General features: G+C 59.8%; 1 pseudogene; it reads right to left on the bottom strand.

Moving 5' to 3' along the window:
* On the bottom strand, nucleotides 1-1112 carry LOC148314243 (18S ribosomal RNA; annotated as a pseudogene; the record flags this gene model as incomplete).
* Between the last annotated feature and the right edge of the window lie 15311 nt (nucleotides 1113-16423).

The raw sequence follows: 16423 nt of genomic DNA, 5'->3' as shown, positions 1-16423 counted from the left end.
TCGTCTTCGAACCTCCGACTTTCGTTCTTGATTAATGAAAACATTCTTGGCAAATGCTTTCGCCCTGGCCCGTCTTGCGCCGGTCCAAGAATTTCACCTCTAGCGGCGCAATACGAATGCCCCCGGCCGTCCCTCTCAATCATGGCCCCAGTTCAGGAGGGAAAACCCACAAAATAGAACCGGGGTCCTATTCCATCATTCCTAGCTGCGGTATGCAAGGCGGCGCGGGCCTGCTTTGAACACTCTAATTTTTTCAAAGTAAACGCTTCGGGCCCCAGGTTAGCGGGACACCCAGCCAAGGGCATCCCGGGGGCGGCCGAGAGGCAGGGGCTGGGACAGACGGTGGCACGCCTCGCGGCGGACCGTCAGCTCGCGTCCCGAGGTCCAACTACGAGCTTTTTAACTGCAGCAACTTTAAGATACGCTATTGGAGCTGGAATTACCGCGGCTGCTGGCACCAGACTTGCCCTCCAATTGTTCCTCGCCAAAGGGTTTGGGTGTTCGCTCATTCCAATTACAGGGCCTCGAAAGAGTCCTGTATTGTTATTTTTCGTCACTACCTCCCCGTGTCGGGAGTGGGTAATTTGCGCGCCTGCTGCCTTCCTTGGATGTGGTAGCCGTTTCTCAGGCTCCCTCTCCGGAATCGAACCCTGATTCCCCGTTACCCGTTGTCACCATGGTAGGCGCAGAAAGTACCATCGAAAGTTGATAGGGCAGACATTCGAATGAGACGTCGCCGCCGCGGGGGGGCCGGCGATCGGCTCGGGCGTTATCTAGAGTCACCAAAGGGGGGGCCGGGCCGGCGGCACCGCGGAGACCGACAGCCCGCCGGCTGTGAAAGCCGGCGGGCCCGCTGCACCGCGGCAAACCGAACCCGCGTGGGTTTTGGGTCTGATAAATGCGCGCGTCCCCGCGGAGACGGGTCGGCGCTCGTTTGCATGTATTAGCTCTAGAATTGCCACAGTTATCCAAGTAACGGTGGAGCGATCAAAGGAACCATAACTGATTTAATGAGCCATTCGCAGTTTCACTGTATCGGAACCGTGTGTACTTAGACTTGCATGGCTTAATCTTTGAGACAAGCATATGCTACTGGCAGGATCAACCAGGTAGCCCTCGCGTCCGGCGGTCTGTGTTTCTTGCATTGGAACCGGAGCTGAGCGGGGAGCCGGGCGCGGGGACCGGGCGGCGCCCGCGGGAGACGGCCTCCCGCGGGGTTACCCCCGGCGGCACCCCAGCCTCCCTCGTTGTTTTTTCTCTCTCATTTTTTTCGGACGTGGGCTACCGAAATTTCCGTTACCGATTCAGCCCCCGTGCGCGGTGAGGAAGTCGGCTGGGCCTCGGTATGTACTCGGTCCGTAGAGGCCGCGTTACCGCGTGGCGGTCAGTCGCGGGAGGGAGCCGGAGCCGCCCGCACGCCCGCGACCGCAACACGCACTCGGAGGCGGCGTCTTCTGACAGACGCCGGTAGGGTTTGAGAAACATGCTTTTTCGGAAAGGACCGCTCGGCTGACGCGGGCCTGGGCTCCCGCACCCCTCTCGTGGCGGGGCACCCGCGAGCGCGGCGGAACTCCCGTGTAGGGCATCTCTGGGCCCGTGTGGCCGACGGGCACGCGACAGGGTCGTCTCGGTCTCGCGACGAAAGCGGTTTCGCGCTGGTTGGTGCGCTAGAGGTCGATCCGCAGGCCGAAGGAACCGTCCACCCGAACACCCCGGCGCGAGGCCGGGGCCGGCAGGGGCCCTCCGATGGCGGGTCATGCTTGCCAATCGGTCAGTGGTTGGTGTGGTGCAGTACATGTCAGGGTGTGGGTGCGAGATGGGCCGGGAGGACCGCTCCTCCTGCGTCGGACCCCGAGTCATAGGAAGTGCCGTTTTGTCACAACCCCAGGGGTGGGGTGGGTAACGGTAGGGAAGTGCCGGCCAACGCGCAGAGGTCGACCCGCAGGCCGAAGGAACCGTCCACCCGAACACCCCGGCGCGAGGCCGGGGCCGGCGGGGGCCCTCCGATGGCGGGTCATGATTGCCAATCGGTCAGTGGTTATGTGTGTGCTGCGGTGCCGGCCAACGCTCAGAGGTCGACCCGCAGGCCGAAGGAACCGTCCACCCGAACACCCCGGCGCGAGGCCGGGGCCGGCAGGGGCCCTCCGATGGCGGGTCATGATTGCCAATCGGTCAGTGGTTGTGTGTGTGCTGCGGTGCCGGCCAACGCTCAGAGGTCGACCCGCAGGCCGAAGGAACCGTCCACCCGAACACCCCGGCGCGAGGCCGGGGCCGGCAGGGGCCCTCCGATGGCGGGTCATGATTGCCAATCGGTCAGTGGTTATGTGTGTGCTGCGGTGCTGCGGTGCCGGCCAACGCTCAGAGGTCGACCCGCAGGCCGAAGGAACCGTCCACCCGAACACCCCGGCGCGAGGCCGGGGCCGGCAGGGGCCCTCCGATGGCGGGTCATGATTGCCAATCGGTCAGTGGTTGTGTGTGTTGCGGTGGGGCCGGGAGGACCGCTCCTCCTGCGTCGGACCCGGGTCATGGGAAGTGCCGTGTGGCGGTGGTGGGGCCGGGAGGACCGCTCCTCCTGCGTCGGACCCGAGTCATGGGAAGTGCCGTGTGGCGGGGCCGGGAGGACCGCTCCTCCTGCGTCGGACCCGAGTCATAGGAAGTGCCGTGTGGCGGGGCCGGGAGGACCGCTCCTCCTGCGTCGGACCCGAGTCATAGGAAGTGCCGTGTGGTGGGGCCGGGAGGACCGCTCCTCCTGCGTCGGACCCGAGTCATAGGAAGTGCCGTGTTGCGCTGGTGGGGCCGTGCCCGCCAACAGCCTTCAGTGGTCGGATACCACGTTTGCAAGCTCCCCGCTGGAATGGGGACTTAGAAGAAATGAGGGGAAAATTCCCCCGGAGCTCCGTGCCTGAGGGCGGGCTGTGAGCCGCGCCGCGTCCGCCAACAGCCTTCCATGGTCGGACACCATTGTTCGCAAGTTGCCCGCTGGAATGGGCACATAGAAGAAATTTCGAGGATAACATCCACCAGAGCGCCAGGGCGGCCGTTATTGCAGTATGCGTCCGCCTGGCAGCTCTCTTCCGCGGGAACCATTGGGCAATTTCTTTCACGGAGGTGGACATAGAAGAATTTTTGTTTCTAAAAACGTGGTTCCTAAAAATGTGCCCCAGGTGTTTTGGAAAACCCGGGTAAACCTGGGAAGTAGGCAAATGACCCTCTGACTAGGGGGAAAAACGTTTGCCTACTGCAGCGCCCCTAATGCAATTCGGCGGAACTGCAACGCCCCTGGTCGCCTAAACGCTACCCCTGGTCGCCTAAACCTCACCCCTGGTCGCCTAAACCTCACCCCTGGTCGCCTAAAAGTCACCCCTGGTCGCCTAAATTGTCAACCCCTGGTCACCTAAATTGTCAACCCCTGGTCGCCTAAAGGGGACTTAGAAGAAATGAGGGGGCAAATTCCCCCGGAGCTCCGTGCCTGAGGGCGGGCTGTGAGCCGCGCCGCGTCCGCCAACAGCCTTCAGTGGTCGGATACAATGTTTGAAAGGTCCCCGCTGGAAAGGGGACTTAGAAGAAATGAGGCAAATTTCCCCGGAGCTCCGTGCCTGAGGGCGGGCTGTGAGCCGCGCCGCGTCCGCCAACAGCCTTCAGTGGTCGGATACAATGTTTGAAAGGTCCCCGCTGGAAAGGGGACTTAGAAGAAATGAGGCAAATTTCCCCGGAGCTCCGTGCCTGAGTGCGGGCTGTGAGCCGCGCCGCGCCCGCCAACAGCCTTCAGTGGTCGGATACAATGTTTGAAAGTTCCCCGCTGGAAAGGGGACTTAGAAGAAATGAGGCAAATTTCCCCGGAGCTCCGTGCCTGAGGGCGGGCTGTGAGCCGCGCCGCGTCCGCCAACAGCCTTCAGTGGTCGGATACAATGTTTGAAAGGTCCCCGCTGGAAAGGGGACTTAGAAGAAATGAGGCAAATTTCCCCGGAGCTCCGTGCCTGAGGGCGGGCTGTGAGCCGCGCCGCGCCCGCCAACAGCCTTCAGTGGTCGGATACAATGTTTCAAAGTTCCCCGCTGGAAAGGGGACTTAGAAGAAATGAGGCAAATTCACCCGGAGCTCCGTGCCCGAGGGCCGGCTATGAGCCGCGCCGTGCCCGCCAACAGCCTTCCACGGTCGGATACAATGTTTCAAAGTTCCCCGCTGGAAAGGGGACTTAGAAGGAATTTGTCAAATTCACCCGGAGCTCCGTGCCTGAGGGCCGGCTATGAGCCGCGCCGTGCCCGCCAACAGCCTTCCTTTGGTCGGATACAATGTTTCAAAGTTCCCCGCTGGAAAGGGGACTTAGAAGAAATGAGGCAAATTTCACCGGAGCTCCGTGCCTGAGGGCGGGCTGTGAGCCGCGCCGCGCCCGCCAACAGCCTTCCTTTGGTCGGATACAATGTTTGAAAGTTCCCCGCTGGAAAGGGGACTTAGAAGAAATGAGGCAAATTTCCCCGGAGCTCCGTGCCTGATGGCGGGCTGTGAGCCGCGCCGCGCCCGCCAACAGCCTTCAGTGGTCGGATACAATGTTTGAAAGTTCCCCGCTGGAAAGGGGACTTAGAAGAATTGAGTAAAATTCACCCGGAGCTCCGTGCCCGAGGGCCGGCTATGAGCCGCGCCGCGCCCGCCAACAGCCTTCCTTTGGTCGGATACAATGTTTCAAAGTTCCCCGCTGGAAAGGGGACTTAGAAGAAATTTGTGAAAATTCACCCGGAGCTCCGTGCCTGAGGGCCGGCTATGAGCCGCGCCGTGCCCGCCAACAGCCTTCCACGGTCGGATACAATGTTTCAAAGTTCCCCGCTGGAAAGGGGACTTAGAAGAAATTTGTGAAAATTCACCCGGAGCTCCGTGCCCGAGGGCCGGCTATGAGCCCCGCCGTGCCCGCCAACAGCCTTCCACGGTCGGATACAATGTTTCAAAGTTCCCCGCTGGAAAGGGGACTTAGAAGAAATTTGTGAAAATTCACCCGGAGCTCCGTGCCTGAGGGCCGGCTATGAGCCGCGCCGTGCCCGCCAACAGCCTTCCTTTGGTCGGATACAATGTTTCAAAGTTCCCCGCTGGAAAGGGGACTTAGAAGAAATTTGTAAAATTCACCCGGAGCTCCGTGCCCGAGGGCCGGCTATGAGCCCCGCCGTGCCCGCCAACAGCCTTCCACGGTCGGATACAATGTTTCAAAGTTCCCCGCTGGAAAGGGGACTTAGAAGAAATTTGTAAAATTCACCCGGAGCTCCGTGCCTGAGGGCCGGCTATGAGCCGCGCCGTGCCCGCCAACAGCCTTCCACGGTCGGATACAATGTTTCAAAGTTCCCCGCTGGAAAGGGGACTTAGAAGAAATTTGTAAAAATTCACCCGGAGCTCCGTGCCCGAGGGCCGGCTATGAGCCGCGCCGCGCCCGCCAACAGCCTTCCACGGTCGGATACAATGTTTCAAAGTTCCCCGCTGGAAAGGGGACTTAGAAGAAATTTGTGAAAATTCACCCGGAGCTCCGTGCCTGAGGGCCGGCTATGAGCCGCGCCGTGCCCGCCAACAGCCTTCCACGGTCGGATACAATGTTTCAAAGTTCCCCGCTGGAAAGGGGACTTAGAAGAAATTTGTGAAAATTCACCCGGAGCTCCGTGCCCGAGGGCCGGCTATGAGCCGCGCCGTGCCCGCCAACAGCCTTCCACGGTCGGATACAATGTTTCAAAGTTCCCCGCTGGAAAGGGGACTTAGAAGAAATTTGTGAAAATTCACCCGGAGCTCCGTGCCCGAGGGCCGGCTATGAGCCGCGCCGTGCCCGCCAACAGCCTTCCACGGTCGGATACAATGTTTCAAAGTTCCCCGCTGGAAAGGGGACTTAGAAGAATTGAGTAAAATTCACCCGGAGCTCCGTGCCTGAGGGCCGGCTATGAGCCGCGCCGCGCCCGCCAACAGCCTTCCACGGTCGGATACAATGTTTCAAAGTTCCCCGCTGGAAAGGGGACTTAGAAGAAATTTGTGAAAATTCACCCGGAGCTCCGTGCCCGAGGGCCGGCTATGAGCCGCGCCGCGCCCGCCAACAGCTTTCCACGGTCGGATACAATGTTTCAAAGTTCCCCGCTGGAAAGGGGACTTAGAAGAAATTTGTGAAAATTCACCCGGAGCTCCGTGCCCGAGGGCCGGCTATGAGCCGCGCCGTGCCCGCCAACAGCCTTCCACGGTCGGATACAATGTTTCAAAGTTCCCCGCTGGAAAGAGGACTTAGAAGAAATTTGTGAAAATTCACCCGGAGCTCCGTGCCCGAGGGCCGGCTATGAGCCGCGCCGTGCCCGCCAACAGCCTTCCACGGTCGGATACAATGTTTCAAAGTTCCCCGCTGGAAAGGGGACTTAGAAGAAATTTGTGAAAATTCACCCGGAGCTCCGTGCCCGAGGGCCGGCTATGAGCCGCGCCGCGCCCGCCAACAGCCTTCCACGGTCGGATACAATGTTTCAAAGTTCCCCGCTGGAAAGGGGACTTAGAAGAAATTAGGCAACTTTCCCCGGAGCTCCATGCCTGAGTGCGGGCTGTTTGCCGCGCCGTGCCCGCCAACAGCCTTCAGTGGTCGGATACAATGTTTCAAAGTTCCCCGCTGGAAAGGGGACTTAGAAGAAATTATGAATATTTTTGTTTCTAAAAACGTGATCCCTGAAAATGTGCCCCAGGTGTTTTGGAAAACCCGGGTAAACCTGGGAAGTAGGCAAATGACCCTCTGACTAGGGGGGAAGAACGTTTGCCTACTGCAGCGCCCCTAATGCAATTCGGCGGAACTGCAACGCCCCTGGTCGCCTAAACGCTACCCCTGGTCGCCTAAAAGCTACCCCTGGTCGCCTAAAAGCTACCCCTGGTCGCCTAAAAGCTACCCCTGGTCGCCTAAACGCTACCCCTGGTCGCCTAAACGCTACCCCTGGTCGCCTAAACGCTTCCCCTGGTCACCTAAACGCTACCCCTGGTCGCCTAAACGCTACCCCTGGTCGCCTAACTGACCCCTCGTGTGTGGGGATCAACGTTTGCCTACTAGGGCGTCCTCCGGCGGCCTCTCGGCAGTACTGCAGGCCCATTTTAGCCGAGCCCATTGAAATGAATGGGGGAATTTTATACGTTTTTGCCTTTTTTTTCCCCCCTCGTTCTTTTTGTATTTATTCATTTATTTCAACTTTTACCGACTCAACCGCCCTCCGGCGTGCCCTCGGCGGTCCCGCAAGCCCAATTCGGCCGAGCCCATTGAAATGAATGGGGGAATTTTATACGTTTTTGCCTTTTTTCCCCCCCCCTCGTTCTTTTTGTATTTATTCATTTATTTCAACTTTTACCGACTCAACCGCCCTCCGGCGTGCCCTCGGCGGTCCCGCAAGCCCAATTCGGCCGAGCCCATTGAAATGAATGGGGGAATTTTATACGTTTTTGCCTTTTTTTCTCCCCCCCTCGTCCTTTTTGTATTTATTCATTTATTTCAACTTTTACCGACTCAACCGCCCTCCGGCGTGCCCTCGGCGGTCCCGCAAGCCCAATTCGGCCGAGCCCATTGAAATGAATGGGGGAATTTTATACGTTTTTGCCTTATTTCCCCCCCCCTCGTCCTTTTTGTATTTATTCATTTATTTCAACTTTTACCGACTCAACCGCCCTCCGGCGTGCCCTCGGCGGTCCCGCAAGCCCAATTCGGCCGAGCCCATTGAAATGAATGGGGGAATTTTATACGTTTTTGCCTTTTTTTTCCCCCCCTCGTCCTTTTTGTATTTATTCATTTATTTCAACTTTTACCGACTCAACCGCCCTCCGGCGTGCCCTCGGCGGTCCCGCAAGCCCAATTCGGCCGAGCCCATTGAAATGAATGGGGGAATTTTATACGTTTTTGCCTTATTTCCCCCCCCCTCGTCCTTTTTGTATTTATTCATTTATTTCAACTTTTACCGACTCAACCGCCCTCCGGCGTGCCCTCGGCGGTCCCGCAAGCCCAATTCGGCCGAGCCCATTGAAATGAATGGGGGAATTTTATACGTTTTTGCCTTATTTCCCCCCCCCCTCGTCCTTTTTGTATTTATTCATTTATTTCAACTTTTACCGACTCAACCGCCCTCCGGCGTGCCCTCGGCGGTCCCGCAAGCCCAATTCGGCCGAGCCCATTGAAATGAATGGGGGAATTTTATACGTTTTTGCCTTTTTTTTTCCCCCCTCGTCCTTTTTGTATTTATTCATTTATTTCAACTTTTACCGACTCAACCGCCCTCCGGCGTGCCCTCGGCGGTCCCGCAAGCCCAATTCGGCCGAGCCCATTGAAATGAATGGGGGAATTTTATACGTTTTTGCCTTTTTCCCCCCCCCCTCGTTCTTTTTGTATTTATTCATTTATTTCAACTTTTACCGACTCAACCGCCCTCCGGCGTGCCCTCGGCGGTCCCGCAAGCCCAATTCGGCCGAGCCCATTGAAATGAATGGGGGAATTTTATACGTTTTTGCCTTTTTCCCCCCCCCCTCGTTCTTTTTGTATTTATTCATTTATTTCAACTTTTACCGACTCAACCGCCCTCCGGCGTGCCCTCGGCGGTCCCGCAAGCCCAATTCGGCCGAGCCCATTGAAATGAATGGGGGAATTTTATACGTTTTTGCCTTTTTTTCCCCCCCCCTCGTCCTTTTTGTATTTATTCATTTATTTCAACTTTTACCGACTCAACCGCCCTCCGGCGTGCCCTCGGCGGTCCCGCAAGCCCAATTCGGCCGAGCCCATTGAAATGAATGGGGGAATTTTATACGTTTTTGCCTTTTTTTTTCCCCCCTCGTCCTTTTTGTATTTATTTACTTATTTCAACCTTTACCGACTTAGGGGCCGCTTTGCACCGCCTGTGCCCGGGGAAGGTGCTCCTATTCGGGCCAAGTGTGACACACGCCCGCCCTCCTCCTCCGGAGCTTCCATTAGGGTAGACTTAGGGGCCGCTTGGCACCGCCTGTGCCCGGGGAAGGTGCTCATATTCGGCTTCACTGTCAGGCAGCATGCACTCCTCCTCCGGAGCTTCCATTTGGGCAAACTTAGGGGCCGCTTGGCACCGCCCGTGCCCGGGGAAGGTGCTCCTATTCGGGCCAAGTGTGACACACGCCCGCACTCCTCCTCCGGAGCTTCCATTTGGGCAAACTTAGGGGCCGCTTGGCACCGTCTGTGCCCGGGGAAGGTGCTCATATTCGGCTTCACTGTCAGGCAGCATGCACTCCTCCTCCGGAGCTTCCATTTGGGCAAACTTAGGGGCCGCTTGGCACCGCCTGTGCCCGGGGAAGGTGCTCATATTCGGCTTCACTGTCACACAGCGTGCACTCCTCCTCCGGAGCTTCCATTTGGGCAAACTTAGGGGCCGCTTGGCACCGTCTGTGCCCGGGGAAGGTGCTCATATTCGGGCCAAGTGTGACACACGCCCGCACTCCTCCTCCGGAGCTTCCATGAGGGTAGACTTAGGGGCCGCTTGGCACCGTCTGTGCCCGGGGAAGGTGCTCATATTCGGGCCAAGTGTGACACACGCCCGCACTCCTCCTCCGGAGCTTCCATAAGGGCAAACTTAGGGGCCGCTTGGCACCGTCTGTGCCCGGGGAAGGTGCTCCTATTCGGCTTCACTGTCACACAGCATGCACTCCTCCTCCGGAGCTTCCATAAGGGCAAACTTAGGGGCCGCTTGGCACCGTCTGTGCCCGGGGAAGGTGCTCCTATTCGGCTTCACTGTCACACAGCATGCACTCCTCCTCCGGAGCTTCCATAAGGGCAAACTTAGGGGCCGCTTGGCACCGTCTGTGCCCGGGGAAGGTGCTCCTATTCGGCTTCACTGTCACACAGCATGCACTCCTCCTCCGGAGCTTCCATGAGGGTAGACTTAGGGGCCGCTTGGCACCGCCTGTGCCCGGGGAAGGTGCTCATATTCGGCTTCACTGTCCGGAGCTTCCATTAGGGCAAACTTAGGGGCCACTTGGCACCGCCTGTGCCCGGGGAAGGTGCTCCTCTCCGGGCTAAGTGTGACACACGCCCGCACTCCTCCTCCGGAGCTTCCATTAGGGCAAACTTAGGGGCCGCTTGGCACCGCCTGTGCCCGGGGAAGGTGCTCATATTCGGCTTCACTGTCAGGCAGCATGCACTCCTCCTCCGGAGCTTCCATTTGGGCAAACTTAGGGGCCGCTTGGCACCGTCTGTGCCCGGGGAAGGTGCTCCTATTCGGGCCAAGTGTGACACACGCCCGCACTCCTCCTCCGGAGCTTCCATTAGGGCAAACTTAGGGGCCGCTTGGCACCGCCTGTGCACGGGGAAGGTGCTCCTATTCGGCTTCACTGTCACACAGCATGCACTCCTCCTCCGGAGCTTCCATAAGGGCAAACTTAGGGGCCGCTTGGCACCGTCTGTGCCCGGGGAAGGTGCTCCTATTCGGGCCAAGTGTGACACACGCCCGCACTCCTCCTCCGGAGCTTCCATAAGGGTAGACTTAGGGGCCGCTTGGCACCGTCTGTGCCCGGGGAAGGTGCTCCTATTCGGCTTCACTGTCACACAGCATGCACTCCTCCTCCGGAGCTTCCATAAGGGCAAACTTAGGGGCCGCTTGGCACCGTCTGTGCCCGGGGAAGGTGCTCCTATTCGGCTTCACTGTCAGGCAGCATGCACTCCTCCTCCGGAGCTTCCATAAGGGTAGACTTAGGGGCCGCTTGGCACGGCCTGTGCCCGGGGAAGGTCCTCATATTCGGGCCAAGTGTGACACACGCCCGCCCTCCTCCTCCGGAGTTTCCATGAGGGTAAACTTAGGGGCCGCTTGGCACCGCCTGTGCCCGGGGAAGGTGCTCATATTCGGGCCAAGTGTGACACACGCCCGCACTCCTCCTCCGGAGCTTCCATTTGGGCAAACTTAGGGGCCGCTTGGCACCGCCTGTGCCCGGGGAAGGTGCTCATATTCGGCTTCACTGTCAGGCAGCATGCACTCCTCCTCCGGAGCTTCCATTTGGGCAAACTTAGGGGCCGCTTGGCACCGCCTGTGCCCGGGGAAGGTGCTCATATTCGGCTTCACTGTCAGGCAGCATGCACTCCTCCTCCGGAGCTTCCATTAGGGCAAACTTAGGGGCCGCTTGGCACCGTCTGTGCCCGGGGAAGGTGCTCCTATTCGGCTTCACTGTCATGCAGCATGCACTCCTCCTCCGGAGCTTCCATTTGGGCAAACTTAGGGGCCGCTTGGCACCGTCTGTGCCCGGGGAAGGTGCTCATATTCGGCTTCACTGTCAGGCAGCATGCACTCCTCCTCCGGAGCTTCCATTTGGGCAAACTTAGGGGCCGCTTGGCACCGCCTGTGCCCGGGGAAGGTGCTCATATTCGGCTTCACTGTCACACAGCGTGCACTCCTCCTCCGGAGCTTCCATTTGGGCAAACTTAGGGGCCGCTTGGCACCGTCTGTGCCCGGGGAAGGTGCTCATATTCGGGCCAAGTGTGACACACGCCCGCACTCCTCCTCCGGAGCTTCCATGAGGGTAGACTTAGGGGCCGCTTGGCACCGTCTGTGCCCGGGGAAGGTGCTCATATTCGGGCCAAGTGTGACACACGCCCGCACTCCTCCTCCGGAGCTTCCATAAGGGCAAACTTAGGGGCCGCTTGGCACCGTCTGTGCCCGGGGAAGGTGCTCCTATTCGGCTTCACTGTCACACAGCATGCACTCCTCCTCCGGAGCTTCCATAAGGGCAAACTTAGGGGCCGCTTGGCACCGTCTGTGCCCGGGGAAGGTGCTCCTATTCGGCTTCACTGTCACACAGCATGCACTCCTCCTCCGGAGCTTCCATAAGGGCAAACTTAGGGGCCGCTTGGCACCGTCTGTGCCCGGGGAAGGTGCTCCTATTCGGCTTCACTGTCACACAGCATGCACTCCTCCTCCGGAGCTTCCATGAGGGTAGACTTAGGGGCCACTTGGCACCGCCTGTGCCCGGGGAAGGTGCTCATATTCGGCTTCACTGTCCGGAGCTTCCATTAGGGCAAACTTAGGGGCCACTTGGCACCGCCTGTGCCCGGGGAAGGTGCTCCTCTCCGGGCTAAGTGTGACACACGCCCGCACTCCTCCTCCGGAGCTTCCATTAGGGCAAACTTAGGGGCCGCTTGGCACCGCCTGTGCCCGGGGAAGGTGCTCATATTCGGCTTCACTGTCAGGCAGCATGCACTCCTCCTCCGGAGCTTCCATTTGGGCAAACTTAGGGGCCGCTTGGCACCGTCTGTGCCCGGGGAAGGTGCTCCTATTCGGGCCAAGTGTGACACACGCCCGCACTCCTCCTCCGGAGCTTCCATTAGGGCAAACTTAGGGGCCGCTTGGCACCGCCTGTGCACGGGGAAGGTGCTCCTATTCGGCTTCACTGTCACACAGCATGCACTCCTCCTCCGGAGCTTCCATAAGGGCAAACTTAGGGGCCGCTTGGCACCGTCTGTGCCCGGGGAAGGTGCTCCTATTCGGGCCAAGTGTGACACACGCCCGCACTCCTCCTCCGGAGCTTCCATAAGGGTAGACTTAGGGGCCGCTTGGCACCGCCTGTGCCCGGGGAAGGTGCTCATATTCGGCTTCACTGTCACACAGCGTGCACTCCTCCTCCGGAGCTTCCATTTGGGCAAACTTAGGGGCCGCTTGGCACCGTCTGTGCCCGGGGAAGGTGCTCATATTCGGGCCAAGTGTGACACACGCCCGCACTCCTCCTCCGGAGCTTCCATGAGGGTAGACTTAGGGGCCGCTTGGCACCGCCTGTGCCCGGGGAAGGTGCTCATAGTCGGCTTCACTGTCAGGCAGCATGCACTCCTCCTCCGGAGCTTCCATTTGGGCAAACTTAGGGGCCGCTTGGCACCGTCTGTGCCCGGGGAAGGTGCTCATATTCGGGCCAAGTGTGACACACGCCCGCACTCCTCCTCCGGAGCTTCCATTTGGGCAAACTTAGGGGCCGCTTGGCACCGCCTGTGCCCGGGGAAGGTGCTCATATTCGGGCCAAGTGTGACACACGCCCGCACTCCTCCTCCGGAGCTTCCATTTGGGCAAACTTAGGGGCCGCTTGGCACCGCCTGTGCCCGGGGAAGGTGCTCATATTCGGGCCAAGTGTGACACACGCCCGCACTCCTCCTCCGGAGCTTCCATAAGGGCAAACTTAGGGGCCGCTTGGCACCGTCTGTGCCCGGGGAAGGTGCTCCTCTCCGGGCTAAGTGTGACACACGCCCGCACTCCTCCCCCGGAGCTTCCATTAGGGCAAACTTAGGGGCCGCTTGGCACCGCCTGTGCCCGGGGAAGGTGCTCATATTCGGCTTCACTGTCAGGCAGCATGCACTCATCCTCCGGAGCTTCCATAAGGGCAAACTTAGGGGCCGCTTGGCACCGCCTGTGCCCGGGGAAGGTGCTCCTCTCCGGGCTAAGTGTGACACACGCCCGCACTCCTCCCCCGGAGCTTCCATTAGGGCAAACTTAGGGGCCGCTTGGCACCGCCTGTGCCCGGGGAAGGTGCTCATATTCGGCTTCACTGTCAGGCAGCATGCACTCCTCCTCCGGAGCTTCCATTTGGGCAAACTTAGGGGCCGCTTGGCACCGTCTGTGCCCGGGGAAGGTGCTCCTATTCGGGCCAAGTGTGACACACGCCCGCACTCCTCCTCCGGAGCTTCCATTAGGGCAAACTTAGGGGCCGCTTGGCACCGCCTGTGCACGGGGAAGGTGCTCCTATTCGGCTTCACTGTCACACAGCATGCACTCCTCCTCCGGAGCTTCCATAAGGGCAAACTTAGGGGCCGCTTGGCACCGTCTGTGCCCGGGGAAGGTGCTCCTATTCGGGCCAAGTGTGACACACGCCCGCACTCCTCCTCCGGAGCTTCCATAAGGGTAGACTTAGGGGCCGCTTGGCACCGTCTGTGCCCGGGGAAGGTGCTCCTATTCGGCTTCACTGTCACACAGCATGCACTCCTCCTCCGGAGCTTCCATAAGGGCAAACTTAGGGGCCGCTTGGCACCGTCTGTGCCCGGGGAAGGTGCTCCTATTCGGCTTCACTGTCAGGCAGCATGCACTCCTCCTCCGGAGCTTCCATAAGGGTAGACTTAGGGGCCGCTTGGCACGGCCTGTGCCCGGGGAAGGTCCTCATATTCGGGCCAAGTGTGACACACGCCCGCCCTCCTCCTCCGGAGTTTCCATGAGGGTAAACTTAGGGGCCGCTTGGCACCGCCTGTGCCCGGGGAAGGTGCTCATATTCGGGCCAAGTGTGACACACGCCCGCACTCCTCCTCCGGAGCTTCCATTTGGGCAAACTTAGGGGCCGCTTGGCACCGCCTGTGCCCGGGGAAGGTGCTCATATTCGGCTTCACTGTCAGGCAGCATGCACTCCTCCTCCGGAGCTTCCATTTGGGCAAACTTAGGGGCCGCTTGGCACCGCCTGTGCCCGGGGAAGGTGCTCATATTCGGCTTCACTGTCAGGCAGCATGCACTCCTCCTCCGGAGCTTCCATTAGGGCAAACTTAGGGGCCGCTTGGCACCGTCTGTGCCCGGGGAAGGTGCTCCTATTCGGCTTCACTGTCATGCAGCATGCACTCCTCCTCCGGAGCTTCCATTTGGGCAAACTTAGGGGCCGCTTGGCACCGTCTGTGCCCGGGGAAGGTGCTCATATTCGGCTTCACTGTCAGGCAGCATGCACTCCTCCTCCGGAGCTTCCATTTGGGCAAACTTAGGGGCCGCTTGGCACCGCCTGTGCCCGGGGAAGGTGCTCATATTCGGCTTCACTGTCACACAGCGTGCACTCCTCCTCCGGAGCTTCCATTTGGGCAAACTTAGGGGCCGCTTGGCACCGTCTGTGCCCGGGGAAGGTGCTCATATTCGGGCCAAGTGTGACACACGCCCGCACTCCTCCTCCGGAGCTTCCATGAGGGTAGACTTAGGGGCCGCTTGGCACCGTCTGTGCCCGGGGAAGGTGCTCATATTCGGGCCAAGTGTGACACACGCCCGCACTCCTCCTCCGGAGCTTCCATAAGGGCAAACTTAGGGGCCGCTTGGCACCGTCTGTGCCCGGGGAAGGTGCTCCTATTCGGCTTCACTGTCACACAGCATGCACTCCTCCTCCGGAGCTTCCATAAGGGCAAACTTAGGGGCCGCTTGGCACCGTCTGTGCCCGGGGAAGGTGCTCCTATTCGGCTTCACTGTCACACAGCATGCACTCCTCCTCCGGAGCTTCCATAAGGGCAAACTTAGGGGCCGCTTGGCACCGTCTGTGCCCGGGGAAGGTGCTCCTATTCGGCTTCACTGTCACACAGCATGCACTCCTCCTCCGGAGCTTCCATGAGGGTAGACTTAGGGGCCACTTGGCACCGCCTGTGCCCGGGGAAGGTGCTCATATTCGGCTTCACTGTCCGGAGCTTCCATTAGGGCAAACTTAGGGGCCACTTGGCACCGCCTGTGCCCGGGGAAGGTGCTCCTCTCCGGGCTAAGTGTGACACACGCCCGCACTCCTCCTCCGGAGCTTCCATTAGGGCAAACTTAGGGGCCGCTTGGCACCGCCTGTGCCCGGGGAAGGTGCTCATATTCGGCTTCACTGTCAGGCAGCATGCACTCCTCCTCCGGAGCTTCCATTTGGGCAAACTTAGGGGCCGCTTGGCACCGTCTGTGCCCGGGGAAGGTGCTCCTATTCGGGCCAAGTGTGACACACGCCCGCACTCCTCCTCCGGAGCTTCCATTAGGGCAAACTTAGGGGCCGCTTGGCACCGCCTGTGCACGGGGAAGGTGCTCCTATTCGGCTTCACTGTCACACAGCATGCACTCCTCCTCCGGAGCTTCCATAAGGGCAAACTTAGGGGCCGCTTGGCACCGTCTGTGCCCGGGGAAGGTGCTCCTATTCGGGCCAAGTGTGACACACGCCCGCACTCCTCCTCCGGAGCTTCCATAAGGGTAGACTTAGGGGCCGCTTGGCACCGCCTGTGCCCGGGGAAGGTGCTCATATTCGGCTTCACTGTCACACAGCGTGCACTCCTCCTCCGGAGCTTCCATTTGGGCAAACTTAGGGGCCGCTTGGCACCGTCTGTGCCCGGGGAAGGTGCTCATATTCGGGCCAAGTGTGACACACGCCCGCACTCCTCCTCCGGAGCTTCCATGAGGGTAGACTTAGGGGCCGCTTGGCACCGCCTGTGCCCGGGGAAGGTGCTCATAGTCGGCTTCACTGTCAGGCAGCATGCACTCCTCCTCCGGAGCTTCCATTTGGGCAAACTTAGGGGCCGCTTGGCACCGTCTGTGCCCGGGGAAGGTGCTCATATTCGGGCCAAGTGTGACACACGCCCGCACTCCTCCTCCGGAGCTTCCATTTGGGCAAACTTAGGGGCCGCTTGGCACCGCCTGTGCCCGGGGAAGGTGCTCATATTCGGGCCAAGTGTGACACACGCCCGCACTCCTCCTCCGGAGCTTCCATTTGGGC

Source organism: Idiotropiscis lumnitzeri, unplaced genomic scaffold (genome assembly GCF_059441095.1).
Source record: "Idiotropiscis lumnitzeri isolate Australia: NSW breed Sydney's pygmy pipehorse unplaced genomic scaffold, RoL_Ilum_1.0 HiC_scaffold_357, whole genome shotgun sequence".
In the NCBI taxonomy this organism is placed as follows: Eukaryota; Metazoa; Chordata; class Actinopteri; order Syngnathiformes; family Syngnathidae; genus Idiotropiscis; species Idiotropiscis lumnitzeri.
This window is presented reverse-complemented; position numbering and strand designations above follow the sequence as displayed.